Source organism: Hypanus sabinus, chromosome 12 (assembly GCF_030144855.1).
Source record: "Hypanus sabinus isolate sHypSab1 chromosome 12, sHypSab1.hap1, whole genome shotgun sequence".
In the NCBI taxonomy this organism is placed as follows: Eukaryota; Metazoa; Chordata; class Chondrichthyes; order Myliobatiformes; family Dasyatidae; genus Hypanus; species Hypanus sabinus.
This window is the reverse complement of record NC_082717.1, coordinates 12,624,866-12,648,835: the sequence shown is the minus strand read 5'-3', so window position 1 is coordinate 12,648,835 and position 23,970 is coordinate 12,624,866. Positions and strand designations below refer to the sequence as shown.

The following is a 23,970-nucleotide window of genomic DNA, read 5'->3' as shown; positions in this document are numbered from 1 at the left end:
TGCAGCTTGTTCAAAATGCAATAGCAAAAATCTTAACCAAAAAAAGAAAATCTGTGCACATTTCACTAGTTTGGCATCATTAAACTGGCTGCCTGTGTCTTTTAGGATCAATTTTAAAATACTCTTAATTGTACACAAGTCTCTGAATAATCTGACTCCTCCATATACTGTATTTTGGAGTGCCAATTCCCTTACATCCCTGATTATAACCAAGATCCATGAATACTGGTTTGCTTCGAGTTCCTGGAGCCAAGCATATAAGAATTGGTGGTGCAGCCTTTTACTCCTGTGCACTAAAAACTCCAGAATACTTTACCGACTGATATATGCCGGGTTAATACTGTGGAACATTTCAAAACTCTTCTAAAAACCTACTTTGGAAACTCTGATCTTTGAAGAAAGAGGATGTCCCCATTGTTCCAGAATACAAAGCCTTGTCCTGAGAACAGACGTGAAGGCGGCAGAAGAACAGAGGGAAGAGAATTGCATTTTTACAAGTGAGGTATAATCAAGGTAGCTGCGAGAGTCAGTAGTTTTAGTCTGCTTCCAGATACAGAGATATTGAGAAAGTGGAGAGAAGTGTCGGAGATGGGCCAAGTAAAGTTGAGGACAGGTTGGGAGTTGGAAGCAAAATTGATGAAATTGATGAGCTTAACATGGGTTCATGCAGCAGCACCAATGCAGTCATTAATATAGCCCAGAAGGAGGTGGGGAGCATTACCAGATTACCAGTATAAACATGAAACATGGACTGTTCCACATAGCCAACAAAAAGGCATGCATAGCTGGGTAACTGTGGCTACACCATGGGATTGGAGAAAATGGGAGCAGTTAAAGAGAGATTGTTGGGGATGAGGACCAATTCTAACAGATGGAGCAGGGTGCTGGTGGAAGGGATCTAGTTAGGTCTGTTGTCTAAAGAGAAGTGGAGAGCTTTTAAGGCCTTCCTGTTGGAGGATAGGGACTGGATATCCATAGTGAAAATGGGGAATTAGGATCAGGGAATTTAAAATGATTGAAGTGACTAAGAGTGTGTGAAGTGTCATAGGTAAGAAGAAACTGAAGCCAGGGGGATGAAATAGAGTCCAGGTATGTGGAAATGAGTCTAGTAGGGCTGGGCAAGGCAGAGATATGTGCCTACCCAGACAGTCTTATTTGTGGATCTTGTGTAGGAGGTAGAAACGAGAAAGGTGGGGTAAGGGGCTGGTGACAGTGAATGGGAGATATCCAAATTTGATGAGGTTGCGGATGGTGGAGAAAACAATGGTCTGATTGCCCTGAGTGGAGCCCTGTTCAAAGCATAAGTAAGAGGAGGTTCCTGAGAGTTGCCATCTCACCTTAAACCTCGTCCTCCAGGTCTTGACTTCCCAACCCAAAGGAACAGATGGTGTCCATTCACCCTGCCTATGCCCCTCATAGTTTGCCTGGAGGGAGTTCCACCACAAACTATGGAGAGATTTTTTGGTCTAAAGGCAAAGATCTGTCTCCTTGGGCTTGTGGGCTGATCATTCCCGCAAGTTCCTCTTGTCTTGACCCACCACCTCGTAAGCCTCACATCCAACACATCATTCTCCACAACTTCTGACATCTTCAATGGGATCATACCACCAATCACATCGTACCTCCTCCCCCTCTCTGCTTTCTGCAGAGATCATTTTCTCCATGATTCCCTTGTCCCATTCATCCCCTCCCACTAATCTCCCTCTTGGCACTTAACCCTGCAAGTGACAGAAATGCTACACCTGTCCATTCACCTCCAACCAGGACCCCAAACAGTCCTTCCAGACAAAGTAACATTTCATCTGCGAATCTGTTCCGACTATCTACTGTATTTGGTGCTCCCAATGCAGCCTCCTCTTCACTGAAGAGAACCAGAGTAAACTGGACGAACTGCTTTGTTGAGCATATTCGCTCCATCGGCCAAAAGCAAACAGAATTTCCCGGTGGTCAACCATTTTAATTCCTATCCCCATTCCCATTTTGACACATGGCCTCCTCTTCTGCCATGATGAGGCCACTCTCAAGGTAGAGGAGCAACTCCTCACGTTCTGTCTAGAAAGCCTCCAACCTGCTGGCGTAAGCATCAACTTCTCCTTCCAGCAATTGTTTTTCTCATTTCCCCTCCCCCTTCCCTCTTCTTCTATTCCCTACTCTAGCCTTTTTGCTCTTCTCTTCACCTGCCTATCCCCTCCGTCTGGTGCCCCTTCTTCTTTCTTTTCTCCCATGGTACAGTCTTGTCTCCTTTCAGATTCCTTCTTCTCCAGTCCTTCACCTTTCCCAGCCACCTGGCTTCACGTACCGTTTTCTAGCTTCCCATCCCCCCGCCTTTTTATTCTGGAGTCTTCCTCCTTCCTGTCCTGTCCTAAAGAAGGGCTTCAGCCCAAAACGTTGACTGTTTATTCATTTCAATCGATGCTACCTGACCTGCTGAGTACCTCCAGCTTTTTTTGTCTGTCTCACTCCTACAAGTGTGTCTGCTAACAACAGGTCCCTAATACCACATATTTCAAAGACACAATTCAGATCCTGACGCTGCTTATCGTGATGAATGGACTTCTATTCTCTAGCTGATAGATTATTCAGTGACAGAATCATGACACTGTCGTACTCTTTCATCTTTTCAGTGCTATAGATAGGATATAATTTGTCTGCCCACAGTCCTAGTTTGTCTACATCAGTGAGACTGCTAACACAGCCTTACGCATTCAGGACAGTGATCCAGGTTTCAAAGACTCATCCAAACACAAAACATTTCTTAGGCTTCAGAATGTAAAAATAAAACAGGTTTCCATCTGACAGCAGCTAAATTCACTCGAAACTGAATATATCTGCATTTACCACAACCAGATAGACATGAAGCAGATAGGTGGGGAGGTACATTGCATAGGAAGGCAGATGTATTGATGGATGGATGGGAGAAGAAAACACATCAAGTAAATGTGGGTATGTCATGGTCTACCTTGAACTGCCAGTGCAATAAAACCTTATTTTGAGTAGAGTGTTAGGGTGCGAGGAAGATTCAAGATTCAAGTTTATTTATCACGTGCACATTGAAACATGCAGTGAAATGCACTATTTGCATTAACAGCCATCACACCCAAGGGCAGCCCGCAAGCATCACCACATATTCTGGCTTCAACTTAATATACCCACAATGCTCAGCAGAACAACACAGCACACAACAAAAAAACATAGCAAAACAAGCTCCGCTCCTTCCTCCTGCTGACCCACACACACACAAACGCAGTCTCCCAATCCCTGGCAAAGCTGCCTTCGGTTTCCAGCCTCCAGTGGAGTCAGACCAGCAGACAGTGGCCCTTTGACTAGCTCAGCAGACTCACAGAGATTTTCAGCCTCAGGTCTCCAGCTGGCAGGCTTGACTTCCAGAATTACGATCAATCCTTGGCATCAGCTCCAGGACCCGCCGATCACTGACTACTAGGCGAACTCTGGACTTGCGATGGCAGGATCCTGAATGCTAAGAGATGGCAGTGTCATTCCTCATTGAAACCTATTGAATAGTGAAAGGCCTTGATAGAGTGGATATGGAGAGGATGTTTCCTATTGTGGGAGAGATTAAGACCAGAGGACACTGCCTCAGAATAGAGAGGGGGCCTTTTAGAACAGAGATGAGAAGGACTTTCTTTAGCCAGAGAATGGTAGATCTGTAGAATTCTTTACTACAGGCAGCTGTGGAGTCCAAGTCTTTATGAATACTTAAAGCAGAGGTTGATAGATTCTTGAATGGCCAGGGCATAAGGAGATATGGAGAGAGGTTAGTAGATTGGGGCTGTGAGGAAAAATGGATCAGCCATGATGAAATGGCGGAACAGACTCGATGGGCCAAATGGCCTAATTCTGCTCCTATGTCTAATGGTCCTATAGTCCAACATGCACTGGTTTCTGCAAGTAGAGGGGCCAAAATTTGTTTTCGATTTTGCATCCACAGATCCCATAGGAAGGTACACAGATAAATTACTTAGCAGAGTGTGGCTGAAGTATGAGTAGTGATTACACACATGTCAATGATGTCAGCTCAAGGAGATATGTCATTAGTCTGAATATAAAAGAATGTTCATCAAAATTATTTCAGAATATTTAACTGGTAATTGTTTGATTTAATTAAAGCAGCTGTTTGATGAGGCATTTTGATAATCGTAGAGGGATATTAATGATGTTCTAATTGTGCTTTAATAAATCACAGAATAAAGGGAGAGAAATCCACTTCAATAACACATAGACCATCGAAGAGTACCGTATAGGAACAGGCCCTTTGGCCCACAAAATTTGCTGAGCCAATTATATTAGTAATCAAATGGCCAATCCCTTCTTCCCACATATGCCATCTCCTTCCACCTCTCACATTCATGCGCCTATCTAAACATCTCTTTAAAGTCCCTTAATGTAACTGCATCTAGCTCCACCCTAGGCAATGCATTCCAGGTACCCACCAGTCTCTGTGTCAAAAGCTTGTCCCTCACATCTTTGAATTTACCCCCTCTTGCCTTCAATGCATGGCCTCTGGTATTAGACATCTGAACCCTGGGGAGAAAAGATACTGTTGACTCTTTCCATGCCTCTCTTAATCTTATAAACCTCTATCAGATCTCCCTCAGCCTCTGCTGCTCCAGTGGAAGTGACCCAAGTTTGTCCAAACTTGTTATAGCACATGCCTTCTAATCCAGGCAGCATTCTGGTAAACTTCTTCTGTTTCCTCTCCAAAGCCTTGAGATCCTTGCTATGGGTGCAATAATTAACAGAAGGAATATTTGTCTGCTCTGATGGGAAGAAATAGTTCAGGGTTTTAGCTGATGGGAAGAAATAATAAGGGTATCCAAGGTTACAGGGAGAAGGTTGGAGAATTAGAGGCTGATACACTTTGGAGGGTCAAATTTGAAGGTAGCATACAGGATTAATGGCAGTATCCTTAGCAATTTGGAGGAACAGAGGGATCTTGAGGTTTACATCCTTACTTCCTCAAAGAGAGGATGACCAAGAAAACATAAGTTGTGTTGGCCTTTATCAGATGGGGGACCGAGTTCAGGAGCTGTGAGGTAATGTTACGGCTCTAAAGACCCTGGTCTGACTTCACTTGGAGTATTGTGTTCAGTTCTGGATACCTCATTATAGGAAGGGCTTGGAAGTTTTACAGATGGTGCAGAGAAGATGCAGCCTGGATTAGAGAGCACGACTTATGACTTTGGACTGAAGGAGGATGAGAGATGACTTGATAATGGGAAGATGATAAGAGGGATAGATAGAATGGATAACCAGTAATTTTTTTCCCAAGGCAGAAACGGCTAATACAGGATGACTTGATATTAAGGTGATTGGAGGAAAGTATAGTGAGAGAGGACTGTCAGAGGTTGGTTTTGGGCCAAAGTTCCTGACAGTTGTGCACTGTTCTGTGAGTCAGGCTCATCAGGATTAGTGAGTCAGCCATGATTGCTTGGCAGAACAACACAAGTAGCAACAGTAATAAAAACAACAACAATAATCAAAAACAAGATGACAAGAGCAAAACAACTCCTTTCACACCCTCCCACTCACAGGCACAGACAGCTCTAAAAGCCTAGGACCCCCTGCCGCCAGGCACCAGTCTCTCAGACTCGCAGAAAGGGTAGAGGTTCTATCTGACCTCCTTTGATCTGTCAGTGGCATCACTGTAACAGTAACTAGCAAGATCGCAGACCCTGTCCACTCCAGTTACTTTCTCTGCAGAAGATACAAAAGCCTGAAAGCATGTACCACCGGGCTCAAGGACAGCTTCTACCCCGCTGTTATCAGACAGTTGAATGGGCTTCATGTATGATAAAATGGACTCTTGACCTCACAATCTACCTTGCTATGATCTTGCACTTTATCATTTACCCGCACTTTGCCAGGAGACTTATGAACTTTGGCATGTCCCCATCAACTCTTCCCAGGTTTTATCAATGCACCATAGAAATAATCCTGTCCGGATGAATCACGGGTCGGTACGGCAAATGCTCTGCATGAGACTGCAAGAAATTGGAGAGTGTTATGGACACAGTTCAGCACGCCACAGGGACCCACCTCTCTTTCATGTACACCGTCTACACTTCTCGCTGCCTTAGTAAAGCAGCCAGACCCCGCCCACCCAGGACATTCTCTCTTCACCCCTTTCCCATCTGGTGGAAGATATAAAAGCCTGAAAGCATGTAACACCAGCCTCAAGGACAGCTTCTATCTCACTGTTGCACGATAAAATGGACCTTTGATCTCACAATCTACCTCCTTCTGATCTCACATTTCATTGTTTATCTGCTCTGCACTTTTTCTCTTTTACACTTTATTCTGCATTATTATTGCTTTAACTTACTGGACTGTGCAATGATCTGATCTGTGTGAACAGTATGCAAGACAAGCTTTACACTGTATTTTACTGCATGTGACAATAATAAACCAATACCAATACTTTTTATAGACCAACCATTCCATGACCCATAAATCTTTTATGCACTCTCCCTTCACCAAGTACATTCTTTTATACAGTACTGTAGTATCGCACTGTGCAGCTACCACAAAAAAAGCAACAGATTTCATATGTGAGTGATGATAAACCTGATTCTGATACGGGTCTCTGTTGTGGACTGAGAGTGGGAAGGGGGCAGGGGGAGGAGAATCATGGTTGGGAAGAAAGGAAGAGAGAGGGAGGGAGCAGGAAGCACCAGAAAGACATTCTGTAATAATCAATAAATCAATTGTTTGGAATAAAATGACCTTGCCTGGAGTCTCAGGGCTGGGTGTGCCTCAATTGCGCCACCACCCCTCCCTGGACGACCTTCTCTGTCACCAGTCCTGTGGTGCTCTGTCCTCACCATTCCCAACAACCTTTGCTCCCACCAAATTTACAAACTGGCTCTCCGCTCCACATTGACAAATACAGTACTGTGCAAAGTTTTATGCACCCTAGCTATATATAGGTTCCCAAGACTTTTGCACAGCACTGTAGGTAAGGAAACCAAAACTATGCACCACTCTTCAGTTTTGACCCCATCAGTTTACCAAGGTCTTAAATAGAAAATATTTAGTTTGTTACTCAAACCCTTTTGTACTAAAATTCAAAATATCGTTTGTCATCCTGGATTAAAGGGCCTGTGCTCTAAGGAGTGATTGAGCAATCGAAGCAAAAGCAATTCTGCAGATGCTGGAATCCAGAACAAGACATTCAAATTGCTGAAGAAACTCAACAGGTCAGCCAGCATCTGTGGCAGGGATTCAAACCTGGGGTCCATGGACCCCTTGTTAATGGTATTGGTCCATGGCGTAATGTATGGAGAAGAATAAACAGTCAACGTTTCAGGCCAAGACCTTCATTGGGATCCTAGTTTTGCTTTCTCTGGAGCCGTGGAGGGTGAAGGCAGACTGAAGGAAACTTATAAGATAACAAAAGACAAAAATGTAAAATCGAGGTCTTTTTTGAATTGCAATTGATTTATTATTGTCACATGTACCGAGATATAATGGAAAGCTTGTCTTGCAAACTGTTCTCCAGTATGCAAATAGTTACATAGTGCACTGAGGTAAAACAAGGTAAAGCAATAACAGACTGCAGAATAAAGTGCAACACGTTCAGAGAAAGTGCAGTGCAGGTGAGCTATAATATGTAAGATCAGAATGAGGTAGATTGTGAGATGAAGAATCTATCTTATACTAAGGAGCCATTGATAAACACAGGAGATTCTGCTGATGCTGGAAATCCAGAGCAACACACACAAAATGCTGGAGGAATTCGGCAAGTCAGCAGCATCTATGGGAAGAATAAACTGCCAACATTTTGAGCCAAGACCCTTCATCGGGACCATTCAGTAGTCTTATAACAGCAGAGTAGAAGCTATATTTGTGCCTGGTACTGGAATTGGAATTGGCTTATTATTGTCATGTGCACTGGGATACCAAGATAGAGTGAAAGGCTTAACTTGCATACTGTTCATACAGATCAAATCATTGCACAGTACACTGAGGTAGAATAAGGTAAAACAATAACAGAATGCAGAATAAAGTGTAGCAGCTATAGAGAAAGTACAGCACAGGTAGACAATAAGATTATAACGAGGTAGAAGGTGAAGTGGAGTGTTTACTTTATCATACTAAGGAACAATTCAATAGTCTTATAACAGCAGGGTACAAGCATTGGAATTGAAATTGGTTTATTATTGTCACATGTACAGAGATACATGAAAAGCTTGTCTTGCATATGGCTCACACAGATCAGATCATTACACAGTGGTAAAACCATAACAGAATACAGAATAAAGTGTAACAGCTACAATATAGTTCAGTGCAGGTAAAAAAAAAGGAGCAGGAACGAAACATCTTTGACTGAAGGCATGAATTTAAGATAATATGAAGCAAGTTCCAAGGAGATGGGCGGGCAGGTTTTTTTTACACAGAGTGGTGGGTACCTGATACATGATGCAGGAATGCTAGTGGAGGTGGTGATTAAGAGGCAACTAGGTAGGTACATGAAAATGCAGGAAATGGGAAATGGAGGAATATGTTCAGGCAGAAGGGATTAGCTGAGATTTAGATAAACTTCATTAGCTAAATTAGGTCAGCACCACATGCTGAACAGGACCTTTTTGTGGGCTGTCCTGTTCTCTGTTCTAACCACACATTGTCCCTGCAGCAGTCTGTCTGTCATCTCTTTGAATATCCATATTTCCTAATCATTGCATCATGTTTTCTCCACTTAAGTTGACCACATTAATTTCACATATTTCACACTGTACTCCACCTGTCACGCCGTTGTCACTCTATCTTATCTGTATCTTCCTAAACCCTCTCTGCATCATCCACATTCCCACTTAGTTACTTCCAGACTTCACGATTCAGGCACATCCCTAACCTATCTTTCAATGCGGACTTTTCATGTACATAAACTCATCTATAAATTTAGTCCAGTGCCAGTGGATTAATCTACTTCACCATTAATCTAACCCTTCCCTCCCACATAGCTGTCCATTTTTCTTTCATCCATGTGCCCATCTAAACGTTCCTTATATGTCCCTATGCATCAGTCTTTACCAGGCACCCAGGCAACCACCATTCTCTGTGTGAAAAGATTCCCTGATTGTGCCCTGATTGTAAAAATATTTCTCTGATTGTTAGTCAGTGATGTTCCGATTTCCGCGTGCCTCAGTGGATCTGTGTACATGCACACTGAAGTGTGAGAGTGTTATGTATTCATGCATATTTTGACCCTTGTGGGTTGTTGTCAAGCTTCCCTGTGTGTAATGTACTGACTGTAATATGAGGGTGCATTCTGGGTAGACCATTTCCAGCTGCATGTTTGTTCCTCACCTCTCCATCTCACATGCGCATTATTAGCCTCAGCCACCTGACTTCCAACTACCAAATAAATAACAACTGGCAACGAGTTGACAAGTCCTCAAGCCATGTTTCAGAATCAGGTTTATTATCACAGTCATGTGACGTGAAATTTGTTAAATAAGCAATAGCAGTTCAATGCAATATATAGTCTAGCGGAGAAAAAAAAAGTAGTAATAAGTAAAATAAAAATAATAATAATGAGCAAGTAGATCAATTATGTATATTGAATAGATTTTAAAAACGTGCAATAACAGAAATATTGTATATTAAAAATAAGTGAGGTAGTGTCCAAGGGTTCAGTGTCCATTTAGGAGTCGAATGGCAGAGGGGAAGAAGCTGTTCCTGAATCACTGAGTGTGTGCCTTCAGGCTTCTGTTTCTCCTAACTGATGTTAACAGGGAGAAAAGGGAACGCCCTGGGTGCTGGAGGTCATTAACAGTGGACGCTGCCTTTCTGAGACACTGCTCCCTGAAGATGTCCTGGGTACTTTGTAGGCTAGTGCCCAAGATGGAGCTGACTAGATTTCCAACCTTCTGCAGCTTCTTTTGGTCTTGTGCAGTAGCCCTTCCATACCAGACAGTGATGCAGCTTGTCAGAATGCTCTCCATGGTACAACTATAGAAGTTTTTGAGTGTATTTGTTGACATGCCAATTCTCTTCAAATTCCTAATAAAGTAAGCCGCTGTCTTGCCTTCTTTATAACTACAACAATATGTTGGGACCAGGTTAGATCCTCAGAGATCCTGACACCCGGGGACTTGAAGCTGCTCACTCTCTCCACTTCTGTTCTCTCTATGAGGATTGGTATGTGTTCTTTCATCTTACCCTTCTGGAAGTCCACAATCAGCTCTTTCATCTTACTGATGTTGAGTGCCAGGTTGTTGCTGCGGCACCACTCCACTAGTTGACATATCTCACTCCTGTACACCCTCTCGTCACCACCTGAGATTCTACCAACAATGGTTGTATTGTCAGCAAATTTACAGATGGTATTTGAGCTATGCCTAGTCACACAGTCATGTGTATATACAGAGTAGAGCAGTGGGCTAAGCACACACCCCTGAGGTGCGCCAGTGTTGATCGTCAGCGAGGAGGAGATGTTATTACCAGTCAGCACGGATTGTGGTCTTCCGGTTAGGAAGTCAAGGATCCAATTGCAGAGGGAGGTACAGAGGCCCAGGTTCTGAAATTTCTCAATCAGGATTGTGGGAATGATGATATTAAATGTTGAGCTATAGTCGATGAACAGCATCCTGACATAGGTGTTTGTGTTGTCCAGGTGGTCTAAAGCCGTGTGGAGAGCCATTGAGATTGCGTCTGCTGTCGACCTATTGTGGCGATAGGCAAGGTGTCTTGTTCCTTTCAGCAAGAGAAGCCCGCGTGCAGCGCTGGTGGTGTACTGTTGTGTAGTGTGAGTGAGCAAAAAAAAAACAGCCTCAGGAAATGTAGTGAGTGAAGAATCCGAGTGGACAGAAGGAGAACGGGAAGGTTAAATAAAACAAATAAGAGAAGGAGGGAGATGGATAAGACCAGTTAACTTCTCTGAAACGTGGTTGTGTTTGAAAATGGCAACTACGTTTTGAAGTATGGGGTTATATGACGAAACGACAGAGCAATGAAGTTCATATACTGAAAGATTTGAAAATTTTGCACTGATAAATCATATTTCAGATAATCTTCCTGTTTCAACTTTTCAGACTGTGATGGATGCAAAACCTTTAATTTATTATGCAGTCTAGTGCAACCTGCTAAGCCTGTTGAGAACACAGTTAAAGACTTAAAGGACTACTATTCATCTAAACCTTTGATTATTGCTGAGAGGTTTATATTTCATAAGGAGGAAGGTGAGTTTATTTCACAGATTATGGTCGTGCTGAAGCAATTGTCAGAACATTGATTTTGGGCCGTTGTTGAATGACATGTCATGTGATTGATCTATATGTGGTCTGCATAGTGAGGCGATGCAGAAATATTTCCTTACAGAAGACAGACTAACATTACAGAAAGCAATTGAGATTGGTACATCTATGGAGATGGCAGCTAAAGAAGCATAGCTATTAAGCACAGATTCCCAAGTTCATAAAGTTTCTACTGACTTTAGTAATAAGTCACTAATTGGCAATCAATGTTACCATTGTGGCAAAAACCAGACATTCAGCAAAAGAATGCTGGTATAAGGATTTACATTGCCAAAGTTGTGATAAAAGGAGACATATTGAACACAACTGTAAAAGTAAAAAGACACTGTCAACCAAAACCACTGTAATAAAGAGAACACGAGGAAATCTGCAGATGCTGGAGATGCAAGCAACACACACAAAATGCTGGTGGAATGCAGCAAGCCAGGCAGCATCTATAGGAAGAAGCTCTGTCGACGTTTCGGGCCGAGACCTTTTGTCAGGACTAACTGAAAGGAAAGATAGTAAGAGATTTGAAAGTAAGAAGGGGAAGGGGGAAATGCGAAATGATAAGAGAAGACCAGAGGGGGTGGGGTGAAGCTAAGAGCTGGAAAAGTGATTGGCAAAAGGGATACAGAGCTGGAGAAGGGAAAGGATCATGGGACTGGAGGCCTAGGGAGAAATAAAGGGCGTGGGGAGCACCAGAGGGAGATGGAAAACAGGCAGAGTGATGGGCAGAGAGAGAGAAAAAAGGGGGGAGGGGGGAAAATACTAAATATATCAGGGATGGGATAAGAAGGGGAGGAAGGGCATTAATGGAAGTTAGAGTAGTCAATGTTCATGCCATCAGGTTGGAGGCTACCCAGATGGAATATAAGGTGTTGTTCCTCCAGCCTGAGTGTGGCTTCATCTTGACAGTACAGGAGACCATGGATAGACATATCAGAATGGGACTGGGACGTGGAATTAAAATGTGTGGCCACCTCCGTCTGGTGCTCCCCCCCTCCTTTCTTTCTCCTGAGGCCTCCCGTCCTGTGATCCTTTCCCTTCTCCAGCTTTGTATCTCTTTTGTCAATGCCCGGATTTTGCCAATCACCTTTCCAGCTTCACCCCACCTCCTCCGGTGTTCTCCTATCATTTTGCATTTCCCCCTCCCCCTCCTACTTCCAAATCTCTTACTATCTTTCCTTTCAGTTAGTCCTGACAAAGGGTCTTGGCCCAAAAAGTCGACAGTGTTTCTTCCTATAGATGCTGCCTGGTCTGCTGTGTTCCACCAGCATTTTGTGTGTAATAAAGAGAAAAGACTTTTGTAAAAACAACAAAAAAGAAACATTTGGACAAGATGGTCCAACATTTGAACATACTGAGGACAGACTGAGTGACTCTCACTCTGTGGCTGAAGAAAATTTACATGTTTCATCTGTTTCAGGACACAAAGATGGCTATTAGATGACTAGTTACTATTTACGGATGCCCAGTTTGTGTTCCATCAAGGTCATTCAGATTCTGACCTCATAACTTCCTTGGTCCAAACATGGACCAAAGAGCTAAATACCAGAGATGAGGTGAGAGTGATAGCCCTCGACATCATGGCAGCATTTGACCGAGTATGGCATCAAGGTACCCTCACTAAAATGGAATTAGGGGGAAAACCCTCCGCTGGTTGGAATCATGCCTGACACAAAGGAAGATGGTTGTGGTGGTTGGAGGTCAGTCATCTCATCATCAGGACATCACTGAGGAGTTCCTCAGGGAAGTGTCCTAGGACCAAACATCTTCAGCTGCTTCATCAATGTCCTTCCTTTTGTCATGAGGTCAGAAGTGGGGATGTTTGAAGATGACTGCTCAAGGTTCTGCACCATTTGTGACTCCTCAGGTAGTGAAACGGTTTATACTCAAATGTAGCAGGACCTGGACAACATCCAGGGTTGGGCTAACAAGTGGCAAGTAACATTCAAACCATGCAAGTGCCAGACAATGACCATCTCCAACAAGAGAGGCTCTAACCATCGTCCCTTGACATTGCATCACCATCACTGAATCCTCGACTATCAACATCCTGGGGGTTACCATTGTCAGGAAACCGAACTGGTCAAGCCATATAAACACTGTGGCTGCCAGAGCAAATCAAAGGCTGGGAATCCTACTGTGCATTACTCACCTCCTGACTCCCCAAAATCTGTCTTCTCTCTACAGCGGTCAGGTCAGGAGTGTAATGGAATACTCACCACTCACCTGGATGAGTACAGCTCCATCGACACTCAAGAAACTTGACACCATCCAGTACAAGGCAATCCACTTAATTGGTACCTCTTCTACAAGCATCCAATCTCTCCACCGTTGATGAACAGTTGCATTAGTGAGTACTACCTACAAGATGCACTGCAACAATGCACTATGTTCCTGAGGCAGCACCTTCCAGCCCAACGACCACTACCATGCAGAAGGATGAGAACAGCAGATATCTGGGAACACCGCCATTTCGAAATGCCGACTTGGAAACATGTCACTGTTCCTTCATTGTTGCTGGGTCAAAATCATGGAATTCCCTCCCTAACAGCACCTACACATCAGGGACTGCAGCAGTTCAAGAAGGCAGCTGAGCAACACCTTTTCAAGGGCAACTAGAGATGGGCAATAAATGCTGGTTTAACTGACGATGCCCACATCCAATAAATAAATAAACAAAAAGAAAGAAAAACATGGAAAGACTGGTCCAGAGACAGATATTGGGACCAGTGTCTAAATAAATGGGCAACTCTGGTGGTTCCTGTCCTAAAAAGGGTTATGCCTTTAAGACCCTGTCAAGACTTCAAGGTTGTAATTCTTATGACTGAACAATACTCTCTTCCCCTCATTGATGACCTTTTTGCAGGATTGTCCAGAGTGGATTGTCAGTTGTGGAGAGTGCCCTCTTCTTTGTGGTGGCGTGCTGGGGAGGCAGCATTAAGAAGAGGGATGCTTCACGTCTTAATAAGCTGGTAAGGAAGGCGGGCTCTGTTGTGGGCACAGAACTGGAGAGTATGACATCGGAGGCAGAGCGGAGGGCGCGGAGTAGGCTATGGTCAATCGTGGAAAACCCTGAACATCCTCTGCACAGCACCATCCAGAGACAGCTTCAGTGGCAGGTTGCTGTTAATGCAATGCTCCTCAGACAGGATGAAGAGATCATTACTCCCCAATGCCATTCGGCTCTACAATTCAACCACCAGGGGCAAGACGTTAAAGTGCTGGGGTTAGGACTGAGCTTAAGTTACCACTCAATGCACTTTAGTAAACTATTTAAGAACTTTTTAAAAGCTATTTATTAATGCTTTTTGGGAGGGTGATTTTAGATGCATATCATATTTATACTGAGTTAAATACTGTATGTAATTAGTTTTGCTACGGTGAGTGTATGGGGCACTGGAAAAATGTTGAATTTCCCCTTGAGGATGAATAAAGTATCTATCTATCTATCTATCTATCTATCTATCTATTTATCTATCTATCTATCTATCAGAGGACAGACATTTAGCAAGACTGACTTGTGTCAAGCATACTTGCAGGTTTATGTGGAGCTAGAGACACAGGAACTGCTGACCATAGTGACACATAAAGGAATGGTCAGGTACTGAAGGCTTCACTTGGCATCACCTGGGCTCCCACACTTTTTTCAGCGAGGAATGGACCAGATCCTGAGCAGTTTGACAAGGGTGCAATGCGATTTGAACGACTTACTCCTTACTGAGAAACATGAGTGGGAACACTTACACCCTTGGGTTCTACACTACAAAGACTCAAGGAATATGGATTAAGGGTCCAGAAGGACAAGTGTAAGTTCTTTTGACCTTCGAATGGATATTTGGGCTGTGTGGTTGACAACTCAGGGCTTCATAAGACACCATCAAAGGTGAGGGCAATTGTAGCGGCTCTATTACCATAACGTCTACATCAATTAAAATCTTTCTGAGGACGATTATCGTACTACGCAAAGATCCTAACTTAGTTAGCATGCTGAAACCACTTCATGAGGTTTTAAATAAATCAATACACTGGCAGTGGATTTGTCACTGTGAAGAGGTTTTTAGAAAAGCCAAAACAATCCGAAGCATTCACACACTTCAACCTGTCATTGCCCATACAGTTGGTCTGCGATGCATCACTCTATGAGGACGGGGTAGTTCTCTCACACATCATGCCATTAGCTTAAGAGCATCCAATCACTTTTGCATCAAGGATACAAAGCAAGACAGAAAGCTACTATGCCCAGATAATAGTCATTGGAGTTCAGAAGTTCCATCAATTCATTTTTGGTCAAGAATTTACACTACTGGCAGATCCACCACCCCTTGACTTCAATTTTTGGACCACACATGAGAATTCCTTTCCTGGCTGCTAGTTAAATGCACTGTTGGGCTGTGTTACCGTCTGTACATTGGTACAGTATGGCCTGAAGAACCATGGCAGAGGATTTACAAAGATTCTGCAGGACCTGTAGTGAATGTTTTTGGTCACAGTGAATGCGCACATCAAATGGCCTGAGGCTGCCATCATGAGTAGCGCTATATCTGAAAAGTGGATTGAGGAGCTACGTTCCACTTTAGCCACTTAGGGCCTCCTCAACAGCTTGTAAGTAACAATGGCCCACAACTGCTGTCTAAAGAGTTTGAAGCATTAATGGAAGCAAATGGTACTCAGCACATCAAGTCAGCACGATATCATTCAGCCACTAATGGCCCTGCTGAAGGATTCACACAAGCAAAGAAAAAGCCGTTAAGACTACAGTGGGAAGTAGATCCCTCAACAAGTGCCTTTATACCTTCTTGCCAATATACCATAACACACCTCACACCGCCACTGAAATTGCAGTAACTGCTGGTGCCCTAGCAGAGATATTTAAATCATCTTTAGTGACAGGTGAGAAACCAGAGGAATGGAGGATAGCTATAGTTGTTCTGCTGGTTAAGAAAGGCTCTAACATAAACCAGGAAATTATAGGCCGGTGAGCCTCATGTCAATAGTGGGAAAGTTATTGGAAGGTATTCTAAGAGACCATATATATAAGTATTTGGATAGGCATGGACTGATTAAGGATAGTCAGCATGGTTTCATGTGCGGTAGGTCATGTCTAACCAATCTTATAGAGTTTCTCGAGGAAACTTGATGAAGGCAAGCCAGTGGATGTTGGCTTCATGGACTTTAGAAAGGCCTTTGACAAGGTCCCACGTGGAAGGTTGGTATAGAAGGTTCAGTCACTCAGCATTAAGATGAGGTAATAAATTGGATTAGACATTGGCTTTGTGGGAAAAGCCAGAGAGTGGTAGTAAATGGTTGCCTCTCTGGCTGGAGGCTTGTGACGAGTGGAATGCCATGGGGATTGGTGCTGGATCCATTGCTGTTTGTGATCTGTATCAATCATCTGGATGATAATATGGTTTACAGGATCTGCAAATTTGCAAATGACACCAATATCTGGGGTGTTGTGGACAGCAAGGAAGGCTATCATGGGTTGCAGCGAGATCTGGACCAGCTGCAGAAATGGGCTGAAAAAAGGCAGATGGAATTTAATACAGACAAGTGTGAGGTGTTTCACTTTGGTAGGACCAGCCAAGGTAGGTCTTACCCAGTGAACAAATGGCACTGAGGAATGTGGTAGAACAAAGGGATCTGGGAACACATGTCCTTAATTTATTGAAAGTTGTATCATAGGTAGAGAGGGTCATAAAGAAAGCTTTTGGCACATTGGTCTTCCTAACCCAAAGTGTTGAGTACAAGAGGTGGGATGTTATGTTGAAGTTGTATAAGACACTAGTGAGACCTAATCTGGAGTATTGTGTGCAGTTTGGTCACTTACCTACAGGAAAAATTTAAATAATGTTGAAAAAACACAAAGAAAATTTACAAGGATATTGCCAGGTCTGATTCTGAGTTCTAAGGGAAGATTGAATAGGTTAGGACTTTATTCCTTGGATCGTAGAAGATTGAGAGGAGATTTGATAGAGGCATACAATATTATGAGGGGTATAGATAGGGTAAATGCAAGCAGGCTTTTGTCCTCTGAGGTAGGGTGGGACTACAACCAGAGGTCATGAGTTAAGGGTGAAAAGTGAATCACTTAAGGGGAACATGAGGGGAAACTTCTTTACTCAGAGGGTTGTGAGAATGGGTAAGTGAGCTCGATATCAACATATCAACAACATAAGAGAAGTTTGGATAGGTACATGAATGGGAGGGGTATAGACAGCTGTGGTCTCAGTGCAGGTCAGTGGGAGTAGGCAGCTTAAATGGCTCAGCATGGACTGGATGGGCCGAAGGACCTACTTCTGAGCTATACTTTTCTATGACTATCTATGACTCTAAAAGACAGTTTCATAGCTAGCTTGAGCTGCCTTAATGCCCAAACACGAAACAGATTGTGCTAAATGACAGGCAACCCAAGTGAAGTACAGATGCTTCACAGCAGGAGAGGGAGTACTTTCCCAGAATTACAATTCTGGAAGAAAGTGAATACCCTGCGACGGTGGTGGCATAAACTGGCCTTCTACCATGCATAGTGGAAACTAGTAACCCCGACATCTAGAGACGTCATGTTAATCCACTTTGGAGGCTACTGAAAACCAACACAAACTGACCAATCCAGATCAAGTTGCAGAAATGGGACAGGATTCTGAGCCAATGACTACAGAACCGCTGTTGACATGAAATGACGCAGCCAGTGCTCCCCCATCACCTGTGCTTTCTGAGGCACCCACCACTGTTGATGCAGTAACCAAGCCAGGATCTATAGATACAACACCAAGAGATAAAATGACTGGTGTTATCCCCAGGTTGTCAGTGCCTTCACAGGAATAGGTGGCCTCCAGACAGATTGAATCTCTAGTCTAGTGAGTAACCCTCAACACATGGGCAAAATAATTCCAAGGTCTATGTCTGGAAATAAAGGCAGTCTTCCTTCTTCCCCTAAATTAGAAAAAATTAGTTTTTTGTTGTTTGTCGAATTTAATGACTACTCCATTTAATGTTAATAGTTCAGCAGCTGGTCTGTGTGTGGGAAGGGGAAATCCTTTAAAATAAAGGGGAAGGGATATGTTATTATTTATGTATATTTTGACCCTTGTAGGTCGTTGTCAAGCTTCCCAGAGTGTTACATGCTGAACGTAATGTGAGGGGGCATTCTGCAGATGATTTACAAGCAAAATAAACAGCTGCACGTTTGTTTCTCACTTCTCCATCTTTTGTGTATGCTATTCACAGCCACCCAGCTTCCTGGTACCACGAACATAACAGACAATATACACGTGAGCTCATGTGTACCTGCCTTCATCTGTAATATATTGTAGTTGTAACAATGTGTGTGTGTGTGTAAGTCTGTTTATTTGCTAGAAATATGTGGAGTGTGCATAAAGTGTGTACATATATACATGTTAAGTATGTGTGTGTGAGTGTGTGTGTGTGTATGTGTGTGTGTGAGCGTGTGTGTGCGTGTGTGTGTGCGTTCGTGTGTGTGTGTATGTGCGTGTGAGCATGTGTGTGTGTGTGTGTGCGCGCGCGTGTGTGTGTGTGTGTGTGTGTGTGTGTGTGTGTGTGTGTGTGTGTGTAGACACATTATTGAGCCATACAAGGGTGTAGAGGGTGTCCAGAGACCAAAAGACCATAATATATAGGGGCAGAATTAAGCCATTTGACAAGTTGAGTCAATTCCTCCACTTCATCATGGCTGATCCAGTTACCCTTTCAGCCCCAATCTCCTGCCTTCTCCCCATATCCCTTCATGCCCTGGCCAATCAAGAATCAATGTGAAGGGGGTTGTCATGTCCATCCTGGCTCACTCACTTTTGGTGTCCACCGTACACTTCACTCTGGTCTGTGGCTCCAAGTAGTTGTTTGCATGTGACAGTGGTGGCCCGCTTCGACAGGTGGGCTAAACCAGGTGAGGGTAGCTGGTAGATAGTGAGATAGGGAGATGCCTGTCCTCGCACTCAGCTCTGTGGATTGGGCAGATGAGAAATCCAGTGGCCAGGAAGGCAGTTCTGCAGTGCTCCATGGAGAGCAAAGGGCAGGACAAGGCACAGAAGATATCATGGTCACCCACGGCAACCAAAAACCCCAGTTTGTGACCATCACTTGTACCACTGGACCTGGGCTTCTGAGGCCGAGGGAGTGGAACTGCCCAGTGTAACAACTTTTAAACATAGAAAACCTACAGCACAATACAGGCCCTTTGGCCTAGAAAGTTATGCCGAACTTGTCCCTACCTTAGAAATTACTAGGCTTATCCATAGTCCTCTATTTTTCTAAGATCCAAGTACCAATCCAAAAGTTTCTTAAAAGACCCTATCGTATCCAACTCCACCACCATTGCCAGCAGCCCATTCCACACAATCACCACCCTCTGAGTACAAAACTTACCCCTGACATCTCCTCTGTACCTACTCCCCAGCACCGTAAACCTGTGTCCTCTTGTGGCAGCCATTTCAGCCCTGGGAAAAAGCCTCTGACTATCCACATGATCAATGCCTCTCGTCATCTTATACACCTCTATCAGGTCACATAAGGAGAAAAGGCCAAGCTCACTCAACCTGTTTTCATAAGGCATGCTCCCTAATCCAGGCAACATCCTTGTAAATCTCCTCTGCACCCTTTCTATGGCTTCAACATCTTTCCTGTAGTGAGGGGACCAGAACTGAGCACAGTACTCCAAGTGGGGTCTGACCAGGGTCCTATATAGCTGCAACATTACCTCTCAGCTCCTAAATTCAATTCCACGATTGATGAAGGCCAATACACTGTATGCCTTCTTAACCACAGAGTCAACCTGCACAGCTGCTTTAAGCGTCCTATGGACTCGGACCCCAAGATCCCTCTGATCCTCCACACTGCCAAGAGTCTTACCATTAATACTATATTCTGCCATCATATTTGACCTACCAAAATGAACCACTTCACACTTCACTTATTTGGGTTGAACTCCATCTGCCACTTCTCAGCCCAATTTTGCATCTTATCAATGTTACAACCTCTGACAGCCCTCCACTATCCACAACACCCTCAACCTTTGTGTCATCAGAAAACTTACTAACCCATCCCTCCACTTCTTCATCCAGGTCATTTATAAAAATTATGAAGGGTTCCAGAACAGATCCCTGAGGCACTCCACTGGTGACTGACCTCCATGCAGAATATGACCTGTCTACAACCACTCTTTGCCTTCTGTGGGCAAGCTAGTTCTGGATCCACAAAGCAATGCCCCTTGGATCCCATGACTCCATATTTTCTCAATACACCTTGTATGGGAACCTTATCAAATGCCTTGCTGAAATCCATATACACTGCATCTACTGCTCTACCTTCATCAATGTGTTTAGCCATATCCTCAAAAAATTCAATTAGGGTCGTAAGGCACGACCTGCCCTTGACTAAGCCATGCTGACTATTCTTAATCATGTTATACCTCTCCAAGTGTTCATAAATCTTGCCTCTCAGGATCTTTTCCATAAACTTACCAACTACTGATGTAAGACTCACGGGCCTATAATTTCCTGGGCTATCTCTACTCTCTTTCTTGAATAAAGGAACAACAACCGTAACCCTCCAATCCTCAGGAACCTCTCCCGTCCTCATTGATGATGCAAAGATCATTACCAGAGGCTCAGCAATCTCCTCCCTCATCTCCCATTGTAGCCTAGGGTACACCTCATCCAGTCCTGACAATTTATCCAACTTCATCATTTCAAAAAGCTCCAGCACATCCTCTTTCTTAATACCTACATGCTCAAGCTTTTCAGTCCACTGCAAGTCATCCCTACAATCACCAAGATCCTTTTCATAGTGAATACTGAAGCAAAGTATTCATTAAGTACCTCTGCCATCTCCTCCAGTTCCATACACACTTTCCCATTGTCACACTTGATTGGTCCTATTTTTTCACATTTCATCCTCTTGCTTTTCACATACTTGTAGAATGCTTTGGGGTTTTCCTTAATCCTGTCGCTTACACCTTCTCATAGTCCCTTCTGGCTCTTCTAATTTCCTTCTTAAGCTCCTTCCTGTCAGCCTTATAGTCTTCTAGATATGTTACATTACCTAGCTCTCTGAACCCTTTGTAAGCTTTTCTTTTCTTCTTGACTAGAAGACAAGTTCTTTTCTTCTTTTCCACTTTAAAAATTGTCATCATTGGACACGAGGATCCACCACCAGAGCCCTTTAGCCCAACTTGTCCATGCAGACCATGGTGTCCACTAGGCTAGTCACATTTGGCTCACCTTGGAATGGGAATTGGTTTATTATTGTCACAGATCCCAAGATAGAGTGAGAAACTTGTCTGACATACTGTTCATACAGATTAAATCATTACACAGTGCATTGAGGTAGCACAAGGGAAAACAATAACAGCATTGTAAAATAAAGTGTCACAGTTGCAGAGAAAGTGCAGTGCAGGTATGCAAAAAGGTGCAAGATCATAATGAGGTAGATTGTGATGTCAAGAGACCAATTTATCGTACTATTAATAATAATCTTACAACAGTGGGATAGAAGCATGATGGCATGTGCTTTCTGGCTTTGTATCTTCTTCCCAATGGGAGGGGAAAGAAGGGAGAATGTCTGAGGTGGGTGGAGCCTTTGATTATACTGAGCGATTTACTGAGGCAGCAAGAAGTACAGACAGTTATAATTTATTTGTTTATTTAGTGATATGACATGGAGTGGGCACTTCTGGCCCTTTGAGCCAAACAACCCCAGACAACCCTAACCTAATTACGGGACAATTTACAATGACCAGTTACCTTTGGACTGTGGGAGGAAACCAGAGCACCTGAGGGAAACGCGTGAATTTCATGGGCAGAATGTACAGGTACTCAGTTACAGAGGATGCCGGGAATGAACTTTGATGCCCCGAGGTGTAACAGCAATGCGCTAACCGCTACACTACTGTGACAGTCCCTCTAAACCTTTTCTATTCGAGTACTTATCCAAATGTTTTTTACTCCAAATGTTGACATGTATATGAACATACAGAATCAGAATCAGGTTTATTATCATTGACATATGTTGTGAAGTTTGTTGTTTTGCAGCAGCAATACAGTAAAATACATAAAAATTACTAAGTTACAGAAATAATTAAATACAGTACCTATATAAAAAAATTCATGCCCCTCCTGGAAGTTTTCGTGTTTTATTGTTTTACAACCTTGAATGACAACGGATTAAATTTGGCTTTTTTCACACTGATCAACAGAAAATACACTTTGGTGTCAAAATGAAAACAAATTTCTACAAATTGGTCCAAATTTATTGCAATTATTAAACACAAAGTAATTGATCACATAATTACTCACTCCCTTCAAATTAGTATTCAGTATATACACCTTTGGCAGCAATTACAGCCTTGAGTCTGTGTGGATAGGTCTCTATCAGCTTTGCGCATCTGGACACTGCAATTTTTCCCCATTCTTCATTACAAAACTGCTCAAGCTCTGTCAAATTACATGGGGATTGTGAGTGAACAGCTCTTTTCAAGTCCAGCCACAAATTTTCAATTGGATTGAGGTCTGGACTCTGACTTGGCCACTCCAGGATATTAACTTTGTTGTTTTTAAGCCATTCCTGTGTATGCTTGTATTTGGTGTTATGCTTGGAGTTATCGTCTTGCTGAAAAACAAATATTTTCCCAAGTCGCAGTTCTCTTACAGACCACATCAGGTTATTCTCCAGGGTTTTCCTTTATTTTGCTGCGTTCATTTTACCCTCTACCTTCTCAGGCCTTCCAGGGCCTGCTGCAGTGAAGCATCCCCACAGCGTGATGCAGCCACCACCGTGCTTCATGGTAGGGTGGTGTGTTTTTGATAATGGGCAGTGTCTGGCTTACACCAAACATAGTGTTTAGTCTGATGGACAAAAAACCTTCTGCCAGCTGACTTCAGAGTCTCCCACATGCCTTTGGAAAACTCTAACTCTGAGGTTTTTTTCGACAGTGGCTTTCTCTTTGCCACTCTCCCATAAAGCTGCGACTGGTGAAGCACCCGGGCAACGGCTGTTGTATGCACAGTCTCTCCCATCTCAGTCTCTGAGGCCTGTAACTCCTACAGAGTTTTCATAGATCTCTTGGTGGTCCCTCTCATTAGTCCCCTACTTGCACGGCACTCAGTTTTTGAGGATGGCCTGCTCTAGGCAGATTTACAGCTGTGTCATATTCTTTCTATTTCTTGATGATTGAATTAACTGTGCTCCAAAGCACATTCAGTGACTTGGAAATGTTCTTGTATCCATCTCCTGACTTGTGTTTTTCAATAACCTTTTCACAGAGTTGCTTAGAGTGTTCTTTTGTCTTCATGGTGTAGTTTTTGCCAGGATACTGACTCACCAGCAGTTGGCCCTTCCAGATACAGGGGTATTATTACTACAATCAATTGAAATACCTTGACTGCACACAGAGATCTCCGTTTAACTAATAATGTGACTTCTAAAATCAATTGACTGCATCAGTGGGATGAATACGTATGCAATCAATTTTTTTTGTTTTATATTTGTCATTAATTTGGATCACTTTGTAGAGACCTGTTTTCACTTTGCGATGAAAGAGTCTTTTTCAGTTGATCAGTGTCAAAAAAAGCCAAGTTAAATCCACTGTGAATCAATGTTGTAAAATAATAAAACATGAAAACTTCTGGGGCGTGGGGTGGTGGGGGGGGGGGGGGGGTGAATGCCTTTTTCCAGGCACTGTATTGCAAAAGAG

The 23,970-nt window shown here is 43.3% G+C and overlaps 1 protein-coding gene across 16 annotated transcripts in view; it reads left to right on the top strand.

Annotated features, from left to right (window-relative positions):
• The window catches only part of LOC132402627 (uncharacterized), a 381,320-nt gene that overhangs the window by 192,281 nt on the left and 165,069 nt on the right, over positions 1 to 23,970 (top strand). Inside the window, exon 3 of one of the 16 annotated variants that reach the window (XR_009515004.1) lies at positions 18,492 to 19,850. The exons of 12 other annotated variants lie outside the window; for them this stretch is intronic. The gene's annotated coding sequence lies outside the window, so the exon portion shown is untranslated. 3 more of the 16 variants (XR_009515003.1, XR_009515007.1, XR_009515006.1) reach the window with 3 other exon arrangements.